This window comes from Stomoxys calcitrans, chromosome 5, assembly GCF_963082655.1.
Source record: "Stomoxys calcitrans chromosome 5, idStoCalc2.1, whole genome shotgun sequence".
In the NCBI taxonomy this organism is placed as follows: Eukaryota; Metazoa; Arthropoda; class Insecta; order Diptera; family Muscidae; genus Stomoxys; species Stomoxys calcitrans.
This window is the reverse complement of record NC_081556.1, coordinates 113,981,666-114,005,241: the sequence shown is the minus strand read 5'-3', so window position 1 is coordinate 114,005,241 and position 23,576 is coordinate 113,981,666. Positions and strand designations below refer to the sequence as shown.

At 39.4% G+C, this 23,576-nt stretch overlaps 1 protein-coding gene across 8 annotated transcripts in view; it reads left to right on the top strand.

The window, feature by feature from the left end:
* LOC106091788 (RING finger protein nhl-1) overlaps nt 1–23,576 on the top strand; it is a 281,737-nt gene that overhangs the window by 96,179 nt on the left and 161,982 nt on the right. For 2 of the 8 annotated variants that reach the window (XM_013258448.2, XM_013258447.2), the window contains exon 1: nt 6,085–6,690. The exons of 1 other annotated variant lie outside the window; for it this stretch is intronic. The gene's annotated coding sequence lies outside the window, so the exon portion shown is untranslated. Of the gene's footprint in view, nt 1–6,082; nt 6,691–23,576 lie in introns of those variants that run through there. 5 more of the 8 variants (XM_059369283.1, XM_059369285.1, XM_013258445.2 and 2 more) reach the window with 5 other exon arrangements.

The window sequence follows — 23,576 nt, the reverse complement described above, 5'->3', positions numbered from 1 at the left end:
AGGACAACTATCTTGGAAAGACTCCACTACTACAGTCGTAATCCTGTTGACATTGTCGTCAATTCTTCTATGCTTAGACAATCTAAATTGGTTTTGCCCAAGTCTTCTTTTGAGTAGTCGTCGTAGTAGTACCCGTCGAGCAAAATCATCAAGTGTCCGAAACTCGAGGAGCTTCAGGGTAGTTCTAGCCACATCGCACCCAACGTAGATGTTTAAGGGCCTTCGATTGAGTATGGCATTAAAGGTATCCTTTAAGATCGTACATATGGCTTGTGAGGTCATCATTGCAGCAGTGTCTTGCATCACGTTTTTTACTTCTCACCGAGGCTTCCTCTCATCAAAAATGGATGCCAGACTAAGAATCAGCTTAATTTCAGTGGGAAAAATTCCACCCCGGTCTTTGCCCACAACTATTGGGTTGCCCAAAAAGTAATTGTGGATTTTTCATATAGTCGGCGTTGACAAATTTTTTCACAGCTTGTGACTTTGTTATTGCATTCTTTCTTCTGTCAGTTATCAGCTGTTACTTTTAGCTTGCTTGAGAAAAAAAGTGTAAAAAAAAGTATATTTGATTAAAATTCATTCTAAGTATTATTAAAAATGCATTTACTTTCTTTTAAAAAATCCGCAATTACTTTTTGGGCAACCCAATACAATAGGTAATGAAGCATTATAGGAGAAAATGAGGAGTCCCCTCTTGAACCTCTGCTCGACGTTTCTCCTCTAGCTTAATTTCTGGTCCAAAATTACCCCTAAGTACTAAGCTCATCGGAAGGGTGGAGGCTCTATGCCGTTAAAGACCGTTCCTCGGAATATTCAATTTTTCTGCTTCAGTTTGTTGTTGTTGTTTTAGCAGTGTGTTGTACACTGAGGCGGCGGCCCTTGCCGAAGAAGAAATCCATTGGGTCAATCCGGTACGTACAACCGGCTGCCATGGAATTGTATGCTTCAGCTGAACAGTGTCAACTAGGTCTCTCCAAAGCTTATGCTACGCTCATTTGCTGTCGCCCAATTAGACAACTTCATCTGTACTCCCTGAACCGGATTTTTATAATAACGGGTAACCGCTATACGTTTGGTCTCGGCATAAGAAAGGAGGCTCCTTAGCATTGAACTTAAACTTTAATCGGATCATTGAGTTTATCCCGAATGGAATGTTCATTGGAAATTAGGTAGTAGTGGGGTAATCTGCATAATAATTGAGGGTAATTTCCTACATATAAATCTGAACCGATTTCATCCAGATTTCCAGAGGCTGTATGTGTAGGTCAAAATTTATATTCCAAAGTTGAAGATGATCCGATGAAAATTGCGATCTGCACTTTGTTTGTATTTAATATGAACAGACTGCAATCAGATTAACGGTCGGACAGATAGATAGAAAAACGTATAGGCAGACAGATATACAGAGGGACAAACAGATAGGCAGACGTATAGACAGACAGATAAACGGACGGAGATAGATAGACAGACGGAAAGTTAGACTGACAGACATGTGAGGAGATGGACGGAGAGACGGACAGTTAGACAGGGTGACGGACGGATAGATGAACAGACACACGGACAGATAAACGGTCGAACATACACATAGACAGACAGATAAACCGACGGATAGGCAGAGAAATATACAGAGGGACAAACAGATAGGAAGACGTATAGACAGACAGACACAGACGGACAGTTAGACAGATAGATGGGCGAGGAGACGGATGGAGAGACCACCAGTTAGACAGGGGACGGATGGACAGATGACCAGACACACGGACAGATAGACAGGGGAACAGACTCACAAATAGAGAGACAGACAGTTGGATAGGTAGATGGACAGACAGACAGATATACAGAAGACAGTTATGCAGACAGAGAGATTGACTGACCGACAGACATATGGACAAACGCACGGAGAAACAGACGGAGAGACAGACGGATAAACAGAAACAGAACAGACAGACAAACCGAGGAACAGAAATACAGATGAAGAGACAGACCGATAGACGAACAGACAAACAAACAGGCAGACAGGCAGAAGGACGGATAAACGAACAGACAGACATACAGATGGTCAGACAGACAGATATATAGGCAGCCCCAAAGACGAACAAACAGATTGACACACGGATAAGGAGATGGAGAGATAAACGGACGGACGGACAGACAAATAGTCATACAGACAGAGAGATTGACTGACAGACAGTCATTCAAACAGATTGACCGACAGATAGACAGACATATGGAAAAACTAGCAGAGAGGTAGGCAGAGAGACAGAAGAGTCGACAGACGGATAGACATTCGGACAGACAGACAGATACATAGGCGAACAGGCAGACAAAGGGACACACAGGACATATTTCGCTAAGTTTTAAAATCCCTAAGGGAAATGGGACAGGTGCCAAAACTGTCACGGGATAGGTTCTCTGGTGATTGGGATTGGTCTCAGTTCTCACCCCTTTACATGGAAAAAACCTATCACTTTTATAAGGGGTTGTTGCTCGAGCTGACGAATGTCCATCATTCTAACACCGTAGGATAGGTCCTGGGACAGTTCGAAAAGGATGAGTATACTTTGCAAGTATTTTTAAGGGAGCTAACATTGATAACATTTTTTAACAATTATTAAGCTACTTTTAAAAAAAATTACAAGTAAACGCGTGATAAGTTCGGCCGGGCCGAATCTTAGATACCCTCCACCATGGATCGCATTTGTCGTGTTCGTTTCCGGTATCTTTATTTGAGGCAAGCAAAGGATATAAAAAAAGAATTGCAATGCTAATTGAATTGAATGTTGTAGGACACAGTAGCAATCTTTGTGTAAAATTTCAGCCAAATCGAATATGAATTGCGCCTTTTAGGGGGTCAAGAAGTAAAATTGGGAGATAGTTTTATATGAGAGCTGTATCAGGCTATAGAACGATTCAGACCATATTTGACACGTATGTTAGAGGTCATGGGAGAAGCCGTTGTACAAAATCGGGTAATAATTGCGCCCTCTAGAGGCTCAAGGAGTCAAGATTCAAGATCGCTTTATATGACAGCTATATCAGGTTATGGACCAATTTAAACCATACTTAGCACAGATGTTACAAGTCATACCAAAACACCTCATACAAAATTTCAGCCAAGTCGGATAGGAATTGCGCCCTCTAGTGGTTATAGATCGATTTGAACCATACTTAGAACAGTTGTTGAAAGTCATAATGGAAAACGTCATGCAAAATTTCAGCTAAATTGGATAGCAATTGCGCCCTCTAGAGGCTCAAGAAGTCAAGACCCCAGATCGGATTAAATGAGGTTATAGACTGATTTGAGCCATAATTGGCACATTTGTTGGAAATCATAACACAACATGTCATGCAAAATTTCAGCCAACTCGGATAGAAATTGCGCCCTCTAGAGGCTCAAGAAGTCAAAACCCCAGATCGGTTTATATGACAGTTATATCAGGTTATGTACCGATTTGAACCATACTTAGCACAGTAATTGAAAGTCATAACGGAATACGTCATGCAAAATTTCAGCCAAATCGGATAGGAATTGCGCCCTCTAGAGTCTCAAGAAGTCAAGATTCAAGATCGGTTTATATGGCAGCTATATCTGGTTATAGACCGATTTGAACCATACTTAGCACAGTTATAACGGGATACGTCATGCAAAATTTCAGCTAAATCGGATAGCAATTCCGCCCTCTAGAAGTCAAGATTTAAGATCGGTTTGTATGGCAGCTATATCAGGTTATAGACCGATTTGAACCATAATTGGCACAGAATAACGGAATACTTCGTGCAAAATGTTAGCCAAATCGGATAGGAATTGCGCCCTCTAGAGGCTCAAGAAATCAAGATTCAAGATCGGTTTATATGGCAGCTATATCAGGATATAGACTGGTTTGAATCATACTTAGCACAATTGTTGAAAGTTATAACGGAATACATCATGCAAAATTTCAGCCAAATCGGAAAGGAATTGCGCCCTCTGGTGGCTCAAGAAGTCAAGACCCCAGATCGGTTTATATGACAGCTATATCAGGTTATAGACCGATTTGAATCATGTTCAAATTTCAATTGTCAAAACTTATGATTCTTAATTATACCCTCCACCATAGGATGGGGGGTACACTAATTTCGTCATTCTGTTTGTAACTACTCCAAATATTCGTCTGAGACTCCATAAAGTATATATATTCTTGATCGTCGTGAAATTTTATGTCGATCTAGCCATGTCCGTCCGTCCGTCCGTCTGTCTGTCGAAAGCACGCTAACTTTCGAAGGAGTAAAGCTAGGCACTTGAAATTTTGCACAAATACTTCTTATTAACGTAGGTCGGTTGGTATTGTAAATGGGCCATATCGGTCCATGTTTTGATATAGCTGTCATATAAACCGATCTAGGGTCTTGACTTCTTGAGCCTCTAGAGTGCGCAATTCATATCCGATTGGAATGAAATTTTGCACGACGTGTTTTGTTATGATATCCAACAACTGTGCCAAGTATGGTTCAAATCGGTCAATAACCTGATATAGCTGCCATATAAACCGATCTTGGGTCTTGACTTCTTGAGCCTCTAGAGTGCGCAATTCTTATCCGATTGGAATGAAATTTTGCACAACGTGTTTTGTTATTATATTCAACAACTGTGCCAAGTATGGTTCAAATTGGTCCATAACATGATATAGCTGCCATATAAACCGATCTTGGGTCTTGACTTCTTGAGCCTCTAGACGGCGTAATTCTTATCCGATTTGAATGAATTTTTGCACGAAGTATTTTGTTATGATATCCAACAACTGTTCCAAGTATGGTTCAAATCGGCCCATAACCTGATATAGCAGCCATATAAACCGATCTGGGGTCTTGACTTCTTGCGCCACTAGAGGGCGCAATTATTATCCGATTAAGCTGATATTTTGCATGAGGTCTTTTGTTATAACTTTCAACAAATGTGCTAAAAATAGTTCAAATCGATTCATAACCTGATATAGCTACTATATAAACCGATCTGGGATCTCGACTTCTTGAACCTCTAGAGGTCGCAATTATTATCCGATTTGCATTTTTGTACGATGGATCCTCTTATGACCATCAACATACGTGTTTATTATGGTCTGAATCGGTCTATAGCCCGAAACAGCTCCCATATAAATCGATCGCTCTATTTTACTTCTTGAGCCTCCAAAGGACGCAATTCTTATTCGAGTTGGCTAACATTTTACACAGGTCTCCAACATATAATTTAATTGTGGTTCAAACTGAACCATATCTTGATATCGCTCTAATATCGGAGTAAATCTTTTCTTATATCCTTTTTTTAAGAAGAGATGCCGGAAAAAGAACCCGACAAATGCGATCTATGGTGGAGGGTATAAAAGATTCGGCCCGGCCGAACTTAGCACGCTTTTACTTGTTCTCTTTGTTATCATATCCTTAACCATCGATAGTGACTCAGCATTGTGTTTTGTGTGGAACAATCAACACCATCGGAATATGTTGGTCCATTGTTTATGTTCGAACTCCCGACAGTGCATTTGGAACTTAGCAACAGGTTTATTGGTTGCCTTATAGGCTTGGTTGCGAAGTCGAAATTTTCGGGTTAGAGTCGGAATGGGGTTCGGAGTTGAGCAAGTCTCCCTTGAACATTAGAGATTTTGACCATTTTCCCATAATGGCATTTTTGCCAATGTTTTGCTTCCCTTCGCAATCAGTCCTACATTTTCAGGCGATAGATGGTAACACTAGAAGAGTTTATGTTTTTTCTTTTTTCCCTGTTTTATTTCAAAGATACTCAGTAACGTAATGGAGACGATTTTCATTGTACGATCTCGGCATATGGTGTGGCTATGAATTTGGTGTACATGTTGCTCTCTTGCTAGCCATCCCATACTTATTCCCATTGCCATTCGTATGTGTTGCACAAGGAAAGTATACAAAGAATTTTAGCCTCACTGCTCGAATCCACAATTTTCCGTTCGCGTGTACGTCGTACACCGCATAAGACAATCTTCTTCTCATATATAATATAAAACTAAAAATTTTGTTCTTGCTTTTTTGGTGTAATTCAAAAATGTTTCTGTGTTTTTCGATTTATTTCTTGTTTTTGCTCATCTTTGATGGTCTTTCACACGCGCTACTTGCTGAAGCAAATTTTCGTAAAAATAATTTTCCGAATCAGTCGGTTTTTTCTAATTGAACAAAAATCATTCAAAAGAGCGCCACAGCCAACGATAGTTTTTATCTCTAGAAGTTCCCAAGAGGCAAATTGAAAAAAAAAACGAAAAAGCAAAGAAGACGGGAAAACATGTGATTTTTTCTTATTATCAAAAAAAAAAAAAAAAATAAAAATTTAAAAATAAGCAATTAGTAATTTAAGGCTTACAATAAAGAAAATTCCAGACAGTTTAAAAAAATAAATCTCTTTAAAAATTTAGTGAATCTTTTAAACCTCACATTCAGACAAGCCAGCTTATTAAGAATTAAAACTTGTGCCATACTACAGTGCTGAAGTTCCCATAGGAAATTACACCAAAAAAGAAAAATAATATCGCATTACATAGCTACCAACTCTACTCTGCTTGCCGAAGAATTTCCCCGAGAAAACTTTTATCAACCAGTTGCATTTCATGTGTGCCCTTTGCTGTTGCCGTTTCCCTACACTCTTCCAGTTGCGACAAAGTTTTTAATACGAAAAAATATTTGTTGGTAAGTTTCAGTTACAACGATGACATTTTTCTTTTGTAAGCGTGCTACCAAAAATGTTGCCAAGTAGAAGAAGTTTTTCTTTTTTCCCCCTCTGCCTTGGGTGAGGAAAAGTCTTCTTATGACAAAACACCCAAGAAAAATACAAAAAAAAAAGAAACTTTATCAAGAAAAGGCAGTGCCAAAAAGTAGAAAAAAAAAAACAACACAGACTTTTCTTCATCTGATTATGACCTAAATATCTATGGTGTATTTTTTGTGTGTTTAAATATTTTTTTCGTGACTCTTTTCGTGCCTTTCCATAGCCGGGAAGGAAATGAAAACTATTTTAAAAATTTTCCATTTGCACGACAAGTGTATGTATGAATGTACACAAGACACACACACAATACCCTAGAGTGTACAAATGGCGACGTTAATGACGACAATGGTGACGATGGTGATGATGATGGGCTGCGGATGCTGTTGTAGTCGGCTTTTGGTATGACGGTGGCTATGATGTTGTTCTCACACACAGAACACGGCAAATTTCATAAATCCCTTCTCGCATCCACAAATCATTGAAAGTCTTATTGCGTGAGGAAAACGAACTGAACATAGCTGTGTAGGCCAGTAAGTTGCATTTTCCCAACCGCAACATCACCCACAGTTGTCAATGCATTTCGCCATACATGCAGAGCAGAAAATCTGCTCATGAGGCGTATGTGTGAAATGATGTATGATTGGTTTGGTCATTATAAAAAAGGGTGTTGCACATAGGGGCAGATAGATTATGGAATGTTTGGGGAGAGACAAGTAAAAGAGTCAGACAAAAACGATTAAGAGAGAAGGAGAGGGAGAATGTGAGAGAGACAGAAAATGAGGGAGAATGAGAGAGAGAGCAAGAGTTAAAAAGAGAAGAGAGTGGGAGGGAGCAAGGAGAGAGTAGGAGAAAGAGAGAAAAAGAGTTAGAAAGAAAAGAGCGAGGGGGGTAGCATTTCGCCATACATGCAGAGCAGAAAATCTTTTCATGAGGATTATGTGTGAAATTATAAATGTTTGGTTATTATATAAAAGGGTGCTGCACATAGGGCAGATAGATTAGGGAATGTTTGGTGAGTGACAAGTAGAAGAGTCAGATGAAAACAATCAAGAGAGAGAGAGAGAGGCAGAAAAAAGAGAGAATGAGAAAGAAAGAGAAGAGGAGCAGAAAGAGAGGGAAGAAGGAGAGAAAAAGAGTTAAAAAGAAAAGAGAGGGCAGCATGTCGCCATACATGCAGAGAAGATTATGTGTGAAGGATTATATGTGAAATTATGTATGATTGGTTTGGTCATTTTATAAAAGGGTGTTGCACATAGGACAGATAGATTGTGGAATGTTTGTTGAGAGCCAGAAAAGCGATCAAGTATGAAAGAAAGCGGGAAAATGAGAGGGAATGTGAGAGAGAGGGAGAGAAAAGGGGAGAGAATGAGAGAAAAAGAGTGGGAAAGAGAGACTAAATTAAAGAGAGAAAAATAAGGCAAACTCGAGCCAGAGCTAAAAAGAGAAGGGAGGGAGGGAGCAGAGAGAGACAGAGGAAGAAAAAGAGTTATAAAGAGGAGAGAGAGGGCGGGTAGAGAGAGCGAGAGGGAGAGACAGAGAGCAGAAAATCTTTTCACGGGGATTATGTGTGAAATTATGTATTATTGGTTTGGTCATTATATAAAAGGGCGTTGCACATAGGACAGATAGATTGTGGAATGTTTGTTGAGAGACCAGTAAGAGAGCCGGAAACACGATCAAGTAAGAGAGAGAGAGCGGGAAAAAGAGAGGGAATGAGAGAGAGAGAGAGAGGGAGAGGAAAAGGGAGAGAATGAGAGAGAGAGGAAGAGAGACTAAAAGAAAGAGAGAAATAGAAGGCAAAATAGAGCCAGAGTTAAAAAGAGAAGAGGGGGAGGGAGCAGAGAGAGACAGAGGAAGAAAAGGAGTTATAAGGAGAAGAGAGAGGGCGGGTAGAGAGAGAGAGAGAGAGAAAGGAGAATGAGAGGGGGTAGCATTTGGTCATTATATAAAAGGGTGTTGTACATAGGACAGATAGATTGTGGTATGTTTGTTGAGAGGCCAGTAAGAGAGCCAGAAAAACGATCAAGTGAGAGAGAGAGAGAGAGAGCGGGAAAATGAGTGAGAATGAGAGAGAGAGGGAGAGAAAAAGGGAGAGAATATATGAGAAAGTGAGAGAGAGAAATAGAAAGAGGGGCTAAGAGAAAGAGAGAAAAAGAAGGAAAAATTAAGCAAGAAATAATAAGAGAAGATAGGGGCGGAGCACAGAGAGAGAGAGAGTGAGAGGAAGAAAAAGAGTTAAAAAGAAAAGAGAAAGGGCGGGTGGGGAGAGACAGAGAGCAAGAAGATGGAGAAAGAGTGAGAGAGAGAAATAGTTAAAAAGGGGACAAGAGAAAATGGAGGGAATGAATGGAGAGAGAGAGAGAATGAGAAGAGAGATGGAGAGAAAGAGTGGGAGAACGAGAGAGAGAGAGAGAGAATGAGAGAGAAAAAAGACAGAGAAAGAGGGAGCTTAAAGGGTTTGCGCTTGTGAATCCATAGACAAAGTGAACAAATTCCCTAGACAGGCGGATCTTGCTTATGGGACTAGAACGCAGTACAGACTCTTAGTCTGTTAAAAAGTTAAAAAGAGGAGAGTTAAGAGAGTCAGAAAAACGATCAAATGAGAGAGAGCGGGGAAATGAGGGAGAATGAGAGAGAGAGAGAAAGAAAAAGGTAGAGAGAGAGAGAGAGAGAAAAGAATAATAGATCATTCTCCCGGTACTCGAGAGTCAGGGAGAGTCAGACAGAAAGAAGAGGGAGAGAAAATGAGAGTGAAAGAGAGAGAAATAGTTAAAAAGAGTAAAAGAGGAGATAGAGGGAGCGAGGGAGAGAGAGATATTGAGAAGAGAAAGGGTGAGAAAGAGAGCCAGAACGAGAGAGATAAACAGAGAGAAAGATACAAAAAAAAAGTGGGAGAAAGAGGGAGCTTAAAGGGATCGCGTTTGTAAATGCATAGACAGGGTGACTAAGTTCCCTAGACAGACGGATCTTCCTAACGGGACTAGAACACTGTCCAGACTTTCAGCCTGCTGGCTTTTGATGTCAACATTACTTCCGGTTCCACTTTCTTACTGAGCTATATACCTGCGAAAAGGAATGGAGTTAGGATGGTTTTCATCTTCAATGATGGAAAACTGAGCCAATCCTCACCATTTGTATACCCTCCACCATAGGATGGGGGTATACTAATTTCGTCATTCCGTTTGTAACACCTTGAAATATGCGTCTGAGACCCCATAAGGTATATATATTCTTGATCTTCATGTCATTTTAAGTCGATCTAGCCATCTGTCCGTCCGTCTGTCTGTCGAAAGCACGCTTACTTTCGAAGGATTAAACCTAGTCGCTTGAAATTTTGCACAAATAATTTTTATTAGTGTAGGTCGGTTGGAATTATAAATGGGCCAAATGGGTCCATGTTTTGATATAGTTGCCATATAAACCGCTCTTGGGTTTTGACTTCTTGAGCCTCTAGTGTGCGCAATTCTTATCCGATTTGAATGAATTTTTGCACGAAGTATTTTGTTATGATATCCAACAAACTTGTTGAAGTTGAAGGGCATAATTTTATTCCACATACCACTGTTATTCTTTATATTTTTAACAGTATCCAGAAAAGCCCGGATAACGTAGGACTGCCATTAGTTTATAAGCTTACCTAACCCTCTTAGAAGCAAATGTTGCACAAAGCCGACTTCACTTTGACGGCCTTCTTTATAACCGATGAACAAATTTGCCCACGAACATACCATTCAATAATTCCTTACTCCACTCTCTGGTGGAGAAGATTACTTTTTGCTTCAATTTAGGCGTGCCATTTGCAAAACCCTTTACTTAAGAGCTGCATGTGTGTATGTTTTTTTAAGCATTAGCACTTCAAGCAAATGTTGACAATGTCCACTAATGGTGATGAAAATGTGTCTATTTTTATGGTATGCGTAATAAATTTTTTTTGGAGCAGTGCTTTTGCGTTTTTCTGTTGTTATTATTGTTGTGCTAAGTTTTCGCCTCCACCAAGTGACAAATTAGCAAAGCAGAATGTGAAGAAAATAAAATTTTGTGATCATAAAATGGGACATTTTTAGTGATATGATGAAAAACACCAGTCTTACTAAAGTTTTGACATGACTAGAGGGCATAAAAATAAACTAAAAGTGTATTTTAACACATTTCATCAAATTCAAAGGGAATGAATTCCGTCAATGTGTCAGTTCCTGGGCCCAGCATAAGAAATTGTGTCTTTATACAGTTCTTAGCTGTAGAAAGATTTTGAGAATGGTTCGATGTGGAGAAAAAAAGTGGGTCTGCCGCTTTTTCAAGTTTAAGGGGCCGAGCTTATAGCCGAGCCCAAATGGCGTGCCGCAATGCGACATCCTTTGTAAAGAAGTTTTTACATGGCAGTCATACCAAATCGTACAATTCCTCACAAATGACGCCTGCATTAGGAGGGGATAACCACCGCTGAAAAAATGTTCTGATGTTCTCGCCAGGATTTGAACCCAGGCGTTAAGCGTCATAAGTGGACATGCTAACCTCTGCGTTACGGTGGCGTGGAGCGGAGCGTGAACAAAATCGAATTATATTTAGATATAGCCGCCATGTAGACCGATCTACTAACCATTACTAACCTCTGCTCTACCGTGGCTGAGTGTAATAATAATAACCCTTTCACACCCCAACCGATAAAGTATTTAAGTAAAACTTCAAGCAGCTAGCTTTAATCGTCCGAAAGTTGGCGTGCATTTGACCAGGGATTCGGAGCGGAGTGAAGCATGAAGCAAAAATTCCAAAATTTCCCCTCAATTTCCCCTCTCACATATCAATGAGTGCAGTCCGATTCAATTTTATGCTCACCGATAAGGGGCCTGCTTTTTATAGCCGAGTCCGAACGGCGTGTCGCAGTGCGATACCTCTTTGGAGAGAAGTTTTACATGACATAGTACCTCAAAAATCTTGCCACTATTAGGCGGGGAAAACTAACGCTGAAAATTTTTTCTGATGGTCTCGCCAGGATTCGAACCCAGGCGTTCAGCGTCATCGGCGGACATGCTAACCTCTGCGTTACGGTTGACTGGAGCGTGGAGCGGAGCGTGAGAAAAATCGAATTATATTTAAATATAGCTGCCATGTAGACCGATCTCCGGGTTTAGGTTCTTTCGATTTCGCTGAAATTTGAGACCGCAAGTTGCACTAGGTTCCCCGATAACTGAAAATATATGGCCCATATTGGGGCAAAATTAGATATAGCTGTCATATTGCCCAAGCTACCGATTTAGGACCTTAAGTCCAAAACAGGCGCTTACCACTCGATTTTATTGAAATTTAGAACTGTGAGTATTATTTGCCCTGTCGACGTACGGAAAGAGTATGGCCAAGATTTATGCATAGCAGCTATAACGAAATATGGTCCGATTTGGACCAGATTCGTCACGGACATCTAGAAATTAAAAGTCATTGTTCAATTTTGTAGAACAAAATATTGGTTTTTTTGGTAGCTATATCCAAAAATAGAATAGAAAAGCATCCGATAGAAAGTCACTGTGTCAAATTTCATCGTAATCGACCAAGATTTCAAATCGAGAGATCGGTCTATATGGCAGCTATATCCAAATCTGAACCTATCTAGGCCAAATCAAAAAGGAATGTCAAAAGGCCTAACACAACTTACTGTCCCAAATTTCGGCTACATCGGGCAATAAATACGCCTTTTATGGGTCCAAAACCTTCAATCGAGAGATCGGTCTATATGGCAGCTATATCCAAATCTGGACCGATCTGGGCCAAATTGCAGAGAGATATTGAGGGGCCTAACACAACTCGCTGTCCCAAATTTCGGCGAGATCGGGCAGTAAATGCGTCTTTTATGGGTCCAAAACCTTAAATCGAGAGATCGGTCTATATGGCAGCTATATCCCAATCTGGACCGATGTGGGCCAAATTGAAAAAATATGCCAAGGGGCCTAACATAACTCACTGTCCCAAATTTTGACAAAATCGGGCAATACATGCGCCTTTTATGGGCCCAAAACCTTAAATCGAGGGATCGGTCTATATGGCAGCTATATCCAAATCTAGACCGATCTGGGCCAAATTGCAGAGAGATATCGAGGGGCCTAACACAACTCACTGTCCTAAATTTCGGCTACATCGGACAACAAATGCGCCTTTTATGGGCCCAAAACCTTAAATCGAGAGATCGGTCTATATGGCAGCTGTATCCAATTGTGGACCGATGTGGGCCAAATTGAAAAAAATATGCCAAGGGGCCTAACATAACTCACTGTCCCAAATTTTGACAAAATGGGGCAATACATGCGCCTTTTATGGGCCCAAAACCTTAAATCGAGAGATCTGTCTATATGGCAGCTATATCCAAATCTGGACCGATCTGTGCCAAATTGCAGAAAGATGTCGAGGGACTTAACACAACTTACTGACCCAAATTTCAGCAAAATCGTATAATAAATAAGGCTTTTATGGGCCTAAGACCCTAAATTGGCGGATCGGTCTATATGGGAGCTATATCAAGATATAGCCCGATATACCCCACCTTCAAACTTAACCTGCTTATGGAAAAAAAAGAATCTGTGCAAAGTTTCACCTTAATATCTCTATTTTTAAAGACTATAGCTTGATTTCAATAGACGGACGGTCAGACAGGCGGATGGTCAAACAGCCGGACGGTCAGACAGACGGACGGACGGACATGGCTAGATCGTCTTAGGTTTTTACTACAATCAAGACTATATATACTTTATAGGGTCGGAAATGGATATTTCGATGTGTTGCAAACGGAATGAGAAAACCAGTAAGGAAGGGCAAAGGTCGGGCGGTGCCGACTGTATAATACCCTACACCTACCCTATAAATACAATGTGGGACTTATATCCAATTCTGAACCAATTTTGATGGACCTTGGCGAGCAAATATGTCCCAACTGTAAAAACTACGGTTGACAAATGACATCATTATGGTAAATTACCCAAAATCTGACGAACGTATATATGGGAGCTATATCTACATCTGAACCGATTTCGAGAAAAACTTCTCAGATAATGTAGTAGTCGTCGATGAAAGCGCTGTGCAATATTTTGACAAAATTGGTCAATAAATGTGCTTGCAGTGGTTCTAGGAGTGAAAATTGGGCGATATATATATATGAGAGCTATATATAAATCTGAACCGATTTCTATGAAATTCACCAGTAATGTCGAGAGTCGTAAAAAATTCCCTCCTGCCTAATTTCGAGAGAAACGGTAAGCAAATGACCATTTTATTGCATTATTACTGAAAATCGGACGAACATATATATATGGGAGCTATATCCAGATCTGAACCGATTTCTATGAAATTCACCTGTAATGTTATGAGTCATAGGGAAATCCTTCCTGCCGAATTTCGAGAGAATTGGTAAGCAAATGACCATTTTATTGCATTATTACTGAAAATCGGATGAATATATATATATGGGAGCTATATCCAGATCTGAACCGATTTTTTCCAATTTCTATAGGCTTCGTCTCTAGCCCGAAAAACATGCCTGTACCAAATTTGAAGACGATCGGATAAAAACTGCGACATGTACTTTGTTCACAACTTGACATGGACAGACGGACAGACAGACGGACGGACGGACAGACAGACAGACGGTCATAGCTAAATCGAATCAGAAAGTGATCAGTATACTTATCGGTATACTTATCAATGGGTCTATCTCTCATCCTTTTGGGTATTACAAACTAATTCACAAAGTTATAATACCCTGTACTACAGTAGTGGTGTAGGGTATAGTGAATATAGCCCCATCCTTCGGCGGTGGGTATGAAAATATTTAGCATAACATTTCTTTTCAACAGATTTTTGTACTTAAAACAACAGATTTTGTTTGCTAATTTAGCTGACCGAAATGTTTGCTAATATAGCAGCCCTATGTTTGCTTTCCCATTTTCAGCAGACAAATACTGCTGTTTTAGCAAACATTGTTGCTGTTTTAAATAACAAATTTGGTTGTGTGTAATGATTAATTTGACAGTTGTTCATCTGTTTACGGAAACCCACTTAATTCAAGGATATTTTTCATATGTGATCTCTTCTAGTTCGGTATGAAAATCTATATAAAGCAGTTTCCAAATATATTCATTTTCAAGTTTTAACAATTACTTGTACCATTCCTTGTAGTTTTCCAAGAGGTATTCAAGGTCATAAGACCTTGTATCCCTTTATGACAGGGATTAGCCTAAGCCTTAAGCAGATTCTATATCTCCTAGTAGTTATAGATGAATTTATTTATTGATTGATAATAATTTCTAAATGTTTTTCATACGCTTCCATTCAATCTTTTCTTATTGCTTATTTCTCCTGCCACCATTTCCCGCATAACGCCTCATCCCCATGTCACTCAAGTTTATGTCATTTAATTAGAGCCATAAACTGATTTATATGAGGTCTATGCCATAAATAGAGTAGTTTTTAAGTTGGTTCCACACTTTGGCCTCACGCAATGAGACAATTGCCTACGTTATGTTAATCATTTATAACAAATGTTTTATGGTTCATCAAAAGTGATAACTTGCCAACACACCTTACTCCTGCTGCTGCTGCTGCTCCTGCTATTGCTTCAACGAATTATTTATGGATATGGAAGTCATGTACGAGTCATGTATATATGGCGGAAACGTACTCGCATCATAATTGTGTTACCTCCTTAACTAGATTTTCGATTATGGGAGGGCATAATTACAATGATAATTTTCCCTATGGTAAACTACAAAAAAAGTATTTGGCTACTGTTACAAACACAAGAGTGTATTAACTCGAAATTATGAGAAATTATGCGGAAAAGCTGAAAAGTGAAGCTACAAAAATATGAAGGGTATCCTTTAAAAACATTGCGCTTTTTTGTGAAATGTGGCTAAACCATAGAGGGCCATTTATACTTCCCCCAAATAATGAAATTTGTTCAACTATTATAAAGCATATACCAACAAAAGGCCTTACATGGACCACAATTGGAGATCTTAGGAACACAAAAACCTTCCTAAGACTTCTAAAGTACATACAAAGAAGTTTTCAATCACCCCTAGATTAGCTTCATTACCAATTTTTATCTTTTCCTAGTAAAACCCCAAAGCTTAGGTTCTTGTTTTTTATTTCGATCGGAAAAATTATGAAATTCTTAGTTATCACCCTTTTGCATAATACGTTTTTATGACATGAACAATCTACAAGTTCCTGCATACATATCAATATTCCCAGTGTGCAATTTTCATATCAAGTTTTATTACCTCTCACCGCCTTTTTGCCTGTGAAACAAGCGAGCGATATCATTGGGCAAACCTTGTTTGTGTGCGTGTGTTTGGCAATGTGTTTTTGGCTGAACTATGTTTGTGTTTGAGGAGGGTTGGCACACTAGTTGGCCTTGAATATGCCATACCCATAGTAAGGTCTGTGTTATAATTTACATGTTGTAAATTGTATAAATACTCTATACATTTAATTGTTCGAGTATGTGTGCGAAAATATTAATTACTTCCTATGTTTGTCTATTATCTGCTTACAAATAAATGTACATGTGATGGGAGTAGGGTTGCCGCTAGCTTTTATTATGTACACAAAGGTTTAGAAAGATATAGCTGCCACATACACCCATATTGTCATTTGAATTATTGAGCTCTAGGGGAACACAATTCGCATTCGATATGGCTGATCAGTAGAGATGGGCGAAGGGTAAATACCCAAACGGTATTTACCTGGTATATTGGGTAAATACCCATACATACCCAAATTTGGGGTATTTATAATTTTCTAGATATCTTGAGTATAAAACGCATTTTCCAAACAATTTTTGTTGATTTCGGCCTTCTAATCCCATAAAAATCGGAACTTTGTTATATATAGCCGTTATATAGACCGATCTCCAGACTTAAAGTCTTGAGGCAATACACTGGTCATTTTCTATACGACTTCGAGTGAGTTCTGCTAGAAGAGGCCACCTTAGCGCAGAGGTTAGCATGTCCGCCTATGACGCTGAACGCCTGGGTTCGAATCCTGGCGAGACCATCAGAAAAAATTCTCAGCGGTGGTTTTCCCCTCCTATTGCTGGCAACATATGTGAGGTACCATGCCATGTAAAACTTCTCTCCAAAGAGGTGTCGCACTGCGGCACGCCGTTCGGACTTGGCTATAAAAAGGAGGCCCCCTATCATTGAGCTTAAACTTGAATCGGACTGCACTCATTGATATGTGAGAAGTTTGTTCCCTAGTGGAATGTTCATGTGCAAAATTTGCATTATTTGAGTTCTGCTGGACCCTTACCCATTGAAGTCTGAAGTGTGGTCCAGTTCGGACTAAAGTTGGATATAGCAGCTCTATAGAATGACCGCTCAATCTACCGAAATAGGGTAATAAGACCATACAAGATCCATTTGTTATCCGATTTCGATGAAAATTCTCGCAGTGAGTTCTAGTAGACCCTTACCCATTCCTGTCAAATGTGGTCCAGATCGGTCCAAACAGGTACAAAAAATGTCTTAAGGCCACCGCACAAGTTTTTGCAGGCAATGCTGAATACGAAGCCTTTTAAAGTATTTTTTCAGAACATTGCGCCAATGTTTCGCTTAGAATGCTCGAAATGCTGAAAAGTAATGGGTATCGTCCTCTTACTTGCTGGATACTATGTTCACGGAGGGACAACAGATGAAGGTCTCAGAATACCTGTAAGCGACAACGAGATTCGAGATAGCATCTTCAGTATTCGGAATTTTGATTTGGGGACTTTACTTTGGTAGCCTTCTTGTACACAGAGGGCTGAAGTTGGAGCCTGATGGACATGAAGGCCCCCTACCCTTTTCGTGAATTGAGTTGAAACTATGCTGAAAGGGCGCGTTATCAACACATCAGCAGACCAGAGAAATTCCTCCCATTCTTTGTGGCATCTGGTTATCAATGGGACTCTGAAGTCTTTCTAGAAGGAGAGGGTAACGTAAATTGTCATCGGGAATGAAGTTTATTTATTCTTTACTATAACGGACTTCATTCAAAGGGCGCTGACTGCACAGAATAGGGTCAACGGGAGGGGCATAAACTCCAGAAAGACTGTGATAGTACTCTACTCATCAGGAGAAGAATGCTGGGTGTTTTCAGGGTATCTGTCAAGAATGGAAAGGAGCTGCATTTTTCTGAGGAGGCTAAGTTCCTGGACGTGGTTCTTGACCAGAAACTAAGCTAGAGTAGGACTGTGGAAAAAAGGGTCAAAAGACGACTAGAAACAAATTTGAGGGGCTTAGACCGAGAAAGGTGCAATGGTTTTTTTATGGCGTTTGTAAGGCCGATTCTTACGTATGGATGTTCTGGACAACTCTGCTTTTCGCAGAGTGTTCGAGAAGATCCACCATAGTGCTGAACGCCCGGATTCAAATCCTGGTGAGAGCATCCGAGCAAACTTTCAGCGTTGTTATCCCCTCCCAATTCTGGCGATATTTATGAGCTACTACGCCATGTAAAAAGTCTTCCCAAAGAGGTGTCGCACTGCACGGCACGCCGTTCTTACTCGGCTATAAAAAGGAGGTCCCTCATCATTGATCTTAAAAACTTGAATCCACACGCTGACCTCCGTGCTACGATGGTCTCCCATATTAACCAATCTCTTGATTTGAGTTCTTAAGCCTATAGAAGGCGTAAACTTTAACTGACGACTTTATCCCTGAATTTTGTTTTCCCTTTTGCTGATTTCCGGTACACACATGTTGGGACGTTAAACACCTCATCCTAAATTTTATATAGATCGGAACTACAGCCTAAAAAGGTCACATCGGGTAAAAAATTTTAATGGGAGCTATGTCTTAATCTGAACTGATTTTGATGAAACTGTTTCTTTGGAATGCTATAGAGGCCTGAACTCTCTAATCCTAATTTTGTCGATAACGCAGAAAAATGCGCCTTAACCAAGTATAAGGAGATTTAAATCTTAATTGGCATGGAAGTTCATGAGGAAAACCAGAGTCTACAGGTCGGCTTTTAATCCCCGTTTTCCGGTTTTTGCGACGAAAATAGTCAGCGCTTTCTTTAAAATTGTAATATTAAAATGGATATAAAAAATAAAATAAAATTTCATTACTCGGTTTTTTAACAAGATTGATTTCTTGAGAAAAATAACCGGGTTTTTGGCAAAAATAACCGGTTACTATATACGAATTACCGGGTTCTTCTTTTTTTAGCTTAGATGCTACAAAATTACATTAGCTGGTTTCTTGACAAGATTGGTTTCTTAAAAAAATAACCGGGTTTTTGGCAAAAGTAACCGGTTATTTTATGCGAATAACCGGGTTCTTATTTTTTTTTTAGCTTAGATGATACAAAATTTCCACAAAGAAATTTATAGAAATTTTGCTTAAAGGAAATTTCATTAAAATTTTGTCTCTAGAGAAAATATCATAAAAATGTCTTGCTTAGAGAAAATTTCAGCAAAAGTTTTATTTAAAATTTCTGTTAGAGGAAATTCACTAAAATTTGGATTTTTTAGCAAATTTAATTTAAATATTGTTTTAAGTGAAAATTTCATTAGAAATTTGCCGTAAAGAAAATTTAACAGAGATTTTGTCTGGGATTTGTTTCGAATTTCAACCAGTTATTTTCTTGGATTGGCAACTCTACTTGCGACCCTTTTGCGCTTGCTGTGCTCAATAGAGCGTATACTTTATGGTAGTTGGCAAATTAGTAACTATCATACGCAACATGGGACTTGTGTTGAATGAGCACAGTTAACCATAAAATTACAATAATTCAATTAAATAAGTACACAAAGGAAGCAATGCGAAATAATAACAATAAATTAATTACTATATGCAATAAATAAAATTAGCCCAATATCTAATAAATTAAATTTTTATTAAATATCTAAAAATATCCATTTAATCATTTTATTTTATTTTTTTTCTCTATTTTCACTGAATGCATGAAATACATTTTTCATGGCCACCACGCATCTAAAGAACATTGAACTAAATCTTAATCTGAAACTGAATTCATTAAATGATTTGTTGTTCTCTTTCCATTTCTCTAGATGTGTTTTGCCAATTTTATTTTCGCAATAATATGAAGAAAAAGCACACCAAATTGAAAGTCACGAATTTGCCAACGACAAAAAAAAAAAAAGAATAAGAAAAATAAAATAGTAAAGAACACACAAACAACAGCAAACTTCCGGCATGATAAGCAACAATAATAAAATGGCACTAACTGCTAAATGTGGAGCACTGCCACACAAGTTTGTTGTCATTTTAGTGTTTTTGCCCTCTTATATCATCCAAGCCAGCCCAACCCCATCAAAAGTCCTTTAGACAAATGTTGGGAAGTTTTTTCCCTCAATTTTCTTAGCATTCAACGATTCCTGCCCACCAAGGCTGTGTAACTTAAATAAATAGGAAATGTCCAAGAAATAGTCGATGTTTTAAAGAGGAAGAAAAACATGAGAAAATACGAGGATGACATGAAAATGGCCATAAAGATAAGTTGGTAGGGAAATCAAGGGCAATAATAATCGGCCGGAGTATTGTGCGAAGGAGGAAAACGACGTTGGGGGCAATAATTGCATTGAACATCTTGGTTTTATTGCTTGTAAAGATGGATAGAGAGGGGGAGAGGGAGAGAGAGACAAATTATTATTTGGGAAAGGCTCCGGTTTTGGACCTTATGTTGATGTGTTATTTATTAAAAGTTGGTGTCGAGGAAAGTTAAAATCGCTTTCCGGTATCTGAAGAGCATATCTCTAAAATCATATGTTGCAAAAATAGCCCTCTTGTTAATAGAGCTGATTTTAAGTTACCAAATACATTCTACAGAGATCAAATGAGGGCTTGGATGTGCTAAAATTTTTTTTTACCAGTAACTATTTCTTGATCTATGCAGCTTAAAATGTTCTAGACATATGTAATGGATAACATAGGACTTCCGCGATGATTTCTATGTTATACAGGATTTCAAAGTTGACCAATTTGACCCCTTTTAGCTTCTGTGGGCTTTTAAACTGCAGAAAGTACTAAATCTAGATCATTATCATGCAACGGTTTGTGTTAGGCCAAAGCTTCTGATGTGAATTACATTCTCGGCACCAAGAGACCACTGTGCGTCTATAACGCTGAATAGCGGAGGACGAAATTCCAGGGAGAACATCCGAAAATATGTTTATTGGTGGTTATCTCCTCACTAATGCTGGTGACATTTATGAATAACTAGCTGTCCCGGGCCAGCTCCGCTGCGCCTTCTTTTACGTTATATGGAACAAGATTTATCCTTGAATATTTATTTTCGACAATTAAAGACCTTTTAGCGAAATACCATGCTACGAAAATAGTGTATCGCTTGACTAACAGTTTAACAATATAAAGGCCTTTATCTGAATCCCATATGATCTTTATTGGTCATTCTTAAAAGACTTTATTTCTGCCCGATATTGTCATGATATCTGATTTAGGGGTGTTTTCGGGGTTGAGGTTGTCCCCCAGATACTTGGCCCTAAAAAAATATCAGCATCGTGCTCTTCTCTCAAATACCATTTTTTTAAACCCTATATTGTCATTGGTTTGAGGAGAGTTTACACGATGAGGCATCCCCCAAACACATGGTCCCAAAATTGGCTATCAAATTCGTTTTCTAATCTCAAATACCTTTCATTTGAGCCACTTAGTGGCATGGTCGAAAAATGTTTACCCTTTGGGTGGTGTTTTGGGGAAGGGGTGATGCCTTAAATACATGGTCCTAAATTTTGAAATCAATTTCGTATTCTACTCCCAAATACTTATTATTTTGGGAAAGGGGTAGACCCCCAGAAAATTGGTCCCGAAAATGGGTACCAATTCTTGATCTACCCCCTAATACATTCCATTAAGGAGTGCAGTCCGATTCAAGTTTAAGCTCAATGATAAGGCGCCTCCTCTTTATAGCCAAGCCCGAACGGCGTGCCGCAGTGCGACACCTCTTTTGAGGAGAAGTTTTTACATGGCATAGTACCTCACAAATGTCGCCAGCATTTAGGAGGGTCTCGCCCGAATCCGATCCTAATCGCTCAGCATCATGGCGGCCTCCGATAAGTGAATATATCCTCCTGGAAAAACCAGATCTCAGGGCCATGGTCATCCTTGATCCCCCTTCCTCAGTCGTCTTAAAAGATTCCAATTCCTCGCCGATTTGTGGCTTACTAATGCCGTAGCATGGTCAATGTCCACCAATGACGATCTTATGGCTAGCTTGCCAGCAACCTTCTTCTCTGTAATACTTTAATGGCCCACAACCAGCACGGCCTTACAGCCTTTCTTATAATTTTTAGATTGCTCTTACCATGAAAAGCGGAACACCCGCCCATGTGTTTATGTCGTTTACTTAAAAGAACTCAATGAAAGCCCGTTTCCCATACCCTTGTCAGTGTGGTCCTATCGTGGGTCCAATGAAAAGTAAGTGTCTCCAGACCGAATCTCTCTCTGGAAATATGTTCAAGTCGCCGCTGATGAACGACGTTCCTGTCACCTTGACCTTTTGGTTCTATGGCTGAGCATGGGCAAATCCACCAACCTACTCATGGCCAGCTAGCCAGCCTTTCATACTTCTGCCTCATGCATAGATGGCCCAGACCCAATGCAGCCTGATAGTCTTACTTATAATTTGAAAATGTTCTCTGCACCCCTGAACATGTCTTGACCTTACATAACATGAGATCATAGCTTTCAACTTCGCCTGACTGTTCACAGGGCCAGACTGCGATATAACGAAGAACTCTCCTTAAAAGCACTACACCCGTCCAAGCTGTTTTATGGCTTATTTCTCAAAAACACTGCTTCTTGAGCCCCTGTCACCCTGGTCGCATCCTTTTGTATCGTGGGACCAAAGAAAGCCTTGGTGCCTCCAGACCAAATCTACCTCTCCAAAAAGACATTTAAATTAAAATATTAAAAATAAGCTCCCTGGCATGTTGAACTTTTGACACGCTCAAACCACAAGTTTGTGCCGTACTATACCTCTAGCGAATTTGACGAGTATTCCGTGACGAGTTCGTGGAGACCCAGGTTCCTGACTATGTCGGACTAAAAACAATGATCGTCGTCGCGAATTAATGTACCCTTGCACAGTGGAAGAAAATCGAAAAAAACTATTAAAAATTTTTGGCGTATGAGAACGTAAAGTAAAGAAAGTAAATTTACTTTTGTCATTCCGTTTGCAACAAATCGAAATATCCATTTCCGACCCTATAAATGACATATATAAATTAATTATTAATCGTCATAAAAATCGTCTTAATCGTCATAAAAATCTACGACGATCTTACCATGTCCGTCAGTCTGTCTGTTGAAATCACATAAAATTATTTTGGCAAATTTTGCAAATTTTGCAAATTTTTGCCCTTGAATATTTTACTAAGGAACAGGGGCAAGCTATGTCTTGATATAGACCCCATATAGACCAATCCGCCGATTTAAGGACTTAGGCCCATAAAAGTCTCATCCGATTTTGCTAAAATATGTGACAGTTAGTTGCGTTGGGCCACTCGACATCCTTCTATAATTTGGCCCAGACATCCCTCTTTAATTTGGCCCAAATCCGTCCAGATTTGGATATAGCTGCCATATAGACCGATCCGCCGATTTAAGATCTTAGGCCCATAAAAGCCACATTTATTATCCGATTTTGCCGAAATTTGGGACAGTGAGTTGTGTCAGGCCCTTCGATATCCCTGTTCAATTTGGCTCAGATCGGTCCAGATTTGGATATGGCTGCCATATAGACCGATCTCTCGATTTAAGGTTTTGGGCCCATAAAAAGCGCATTTAATGTCCGATGT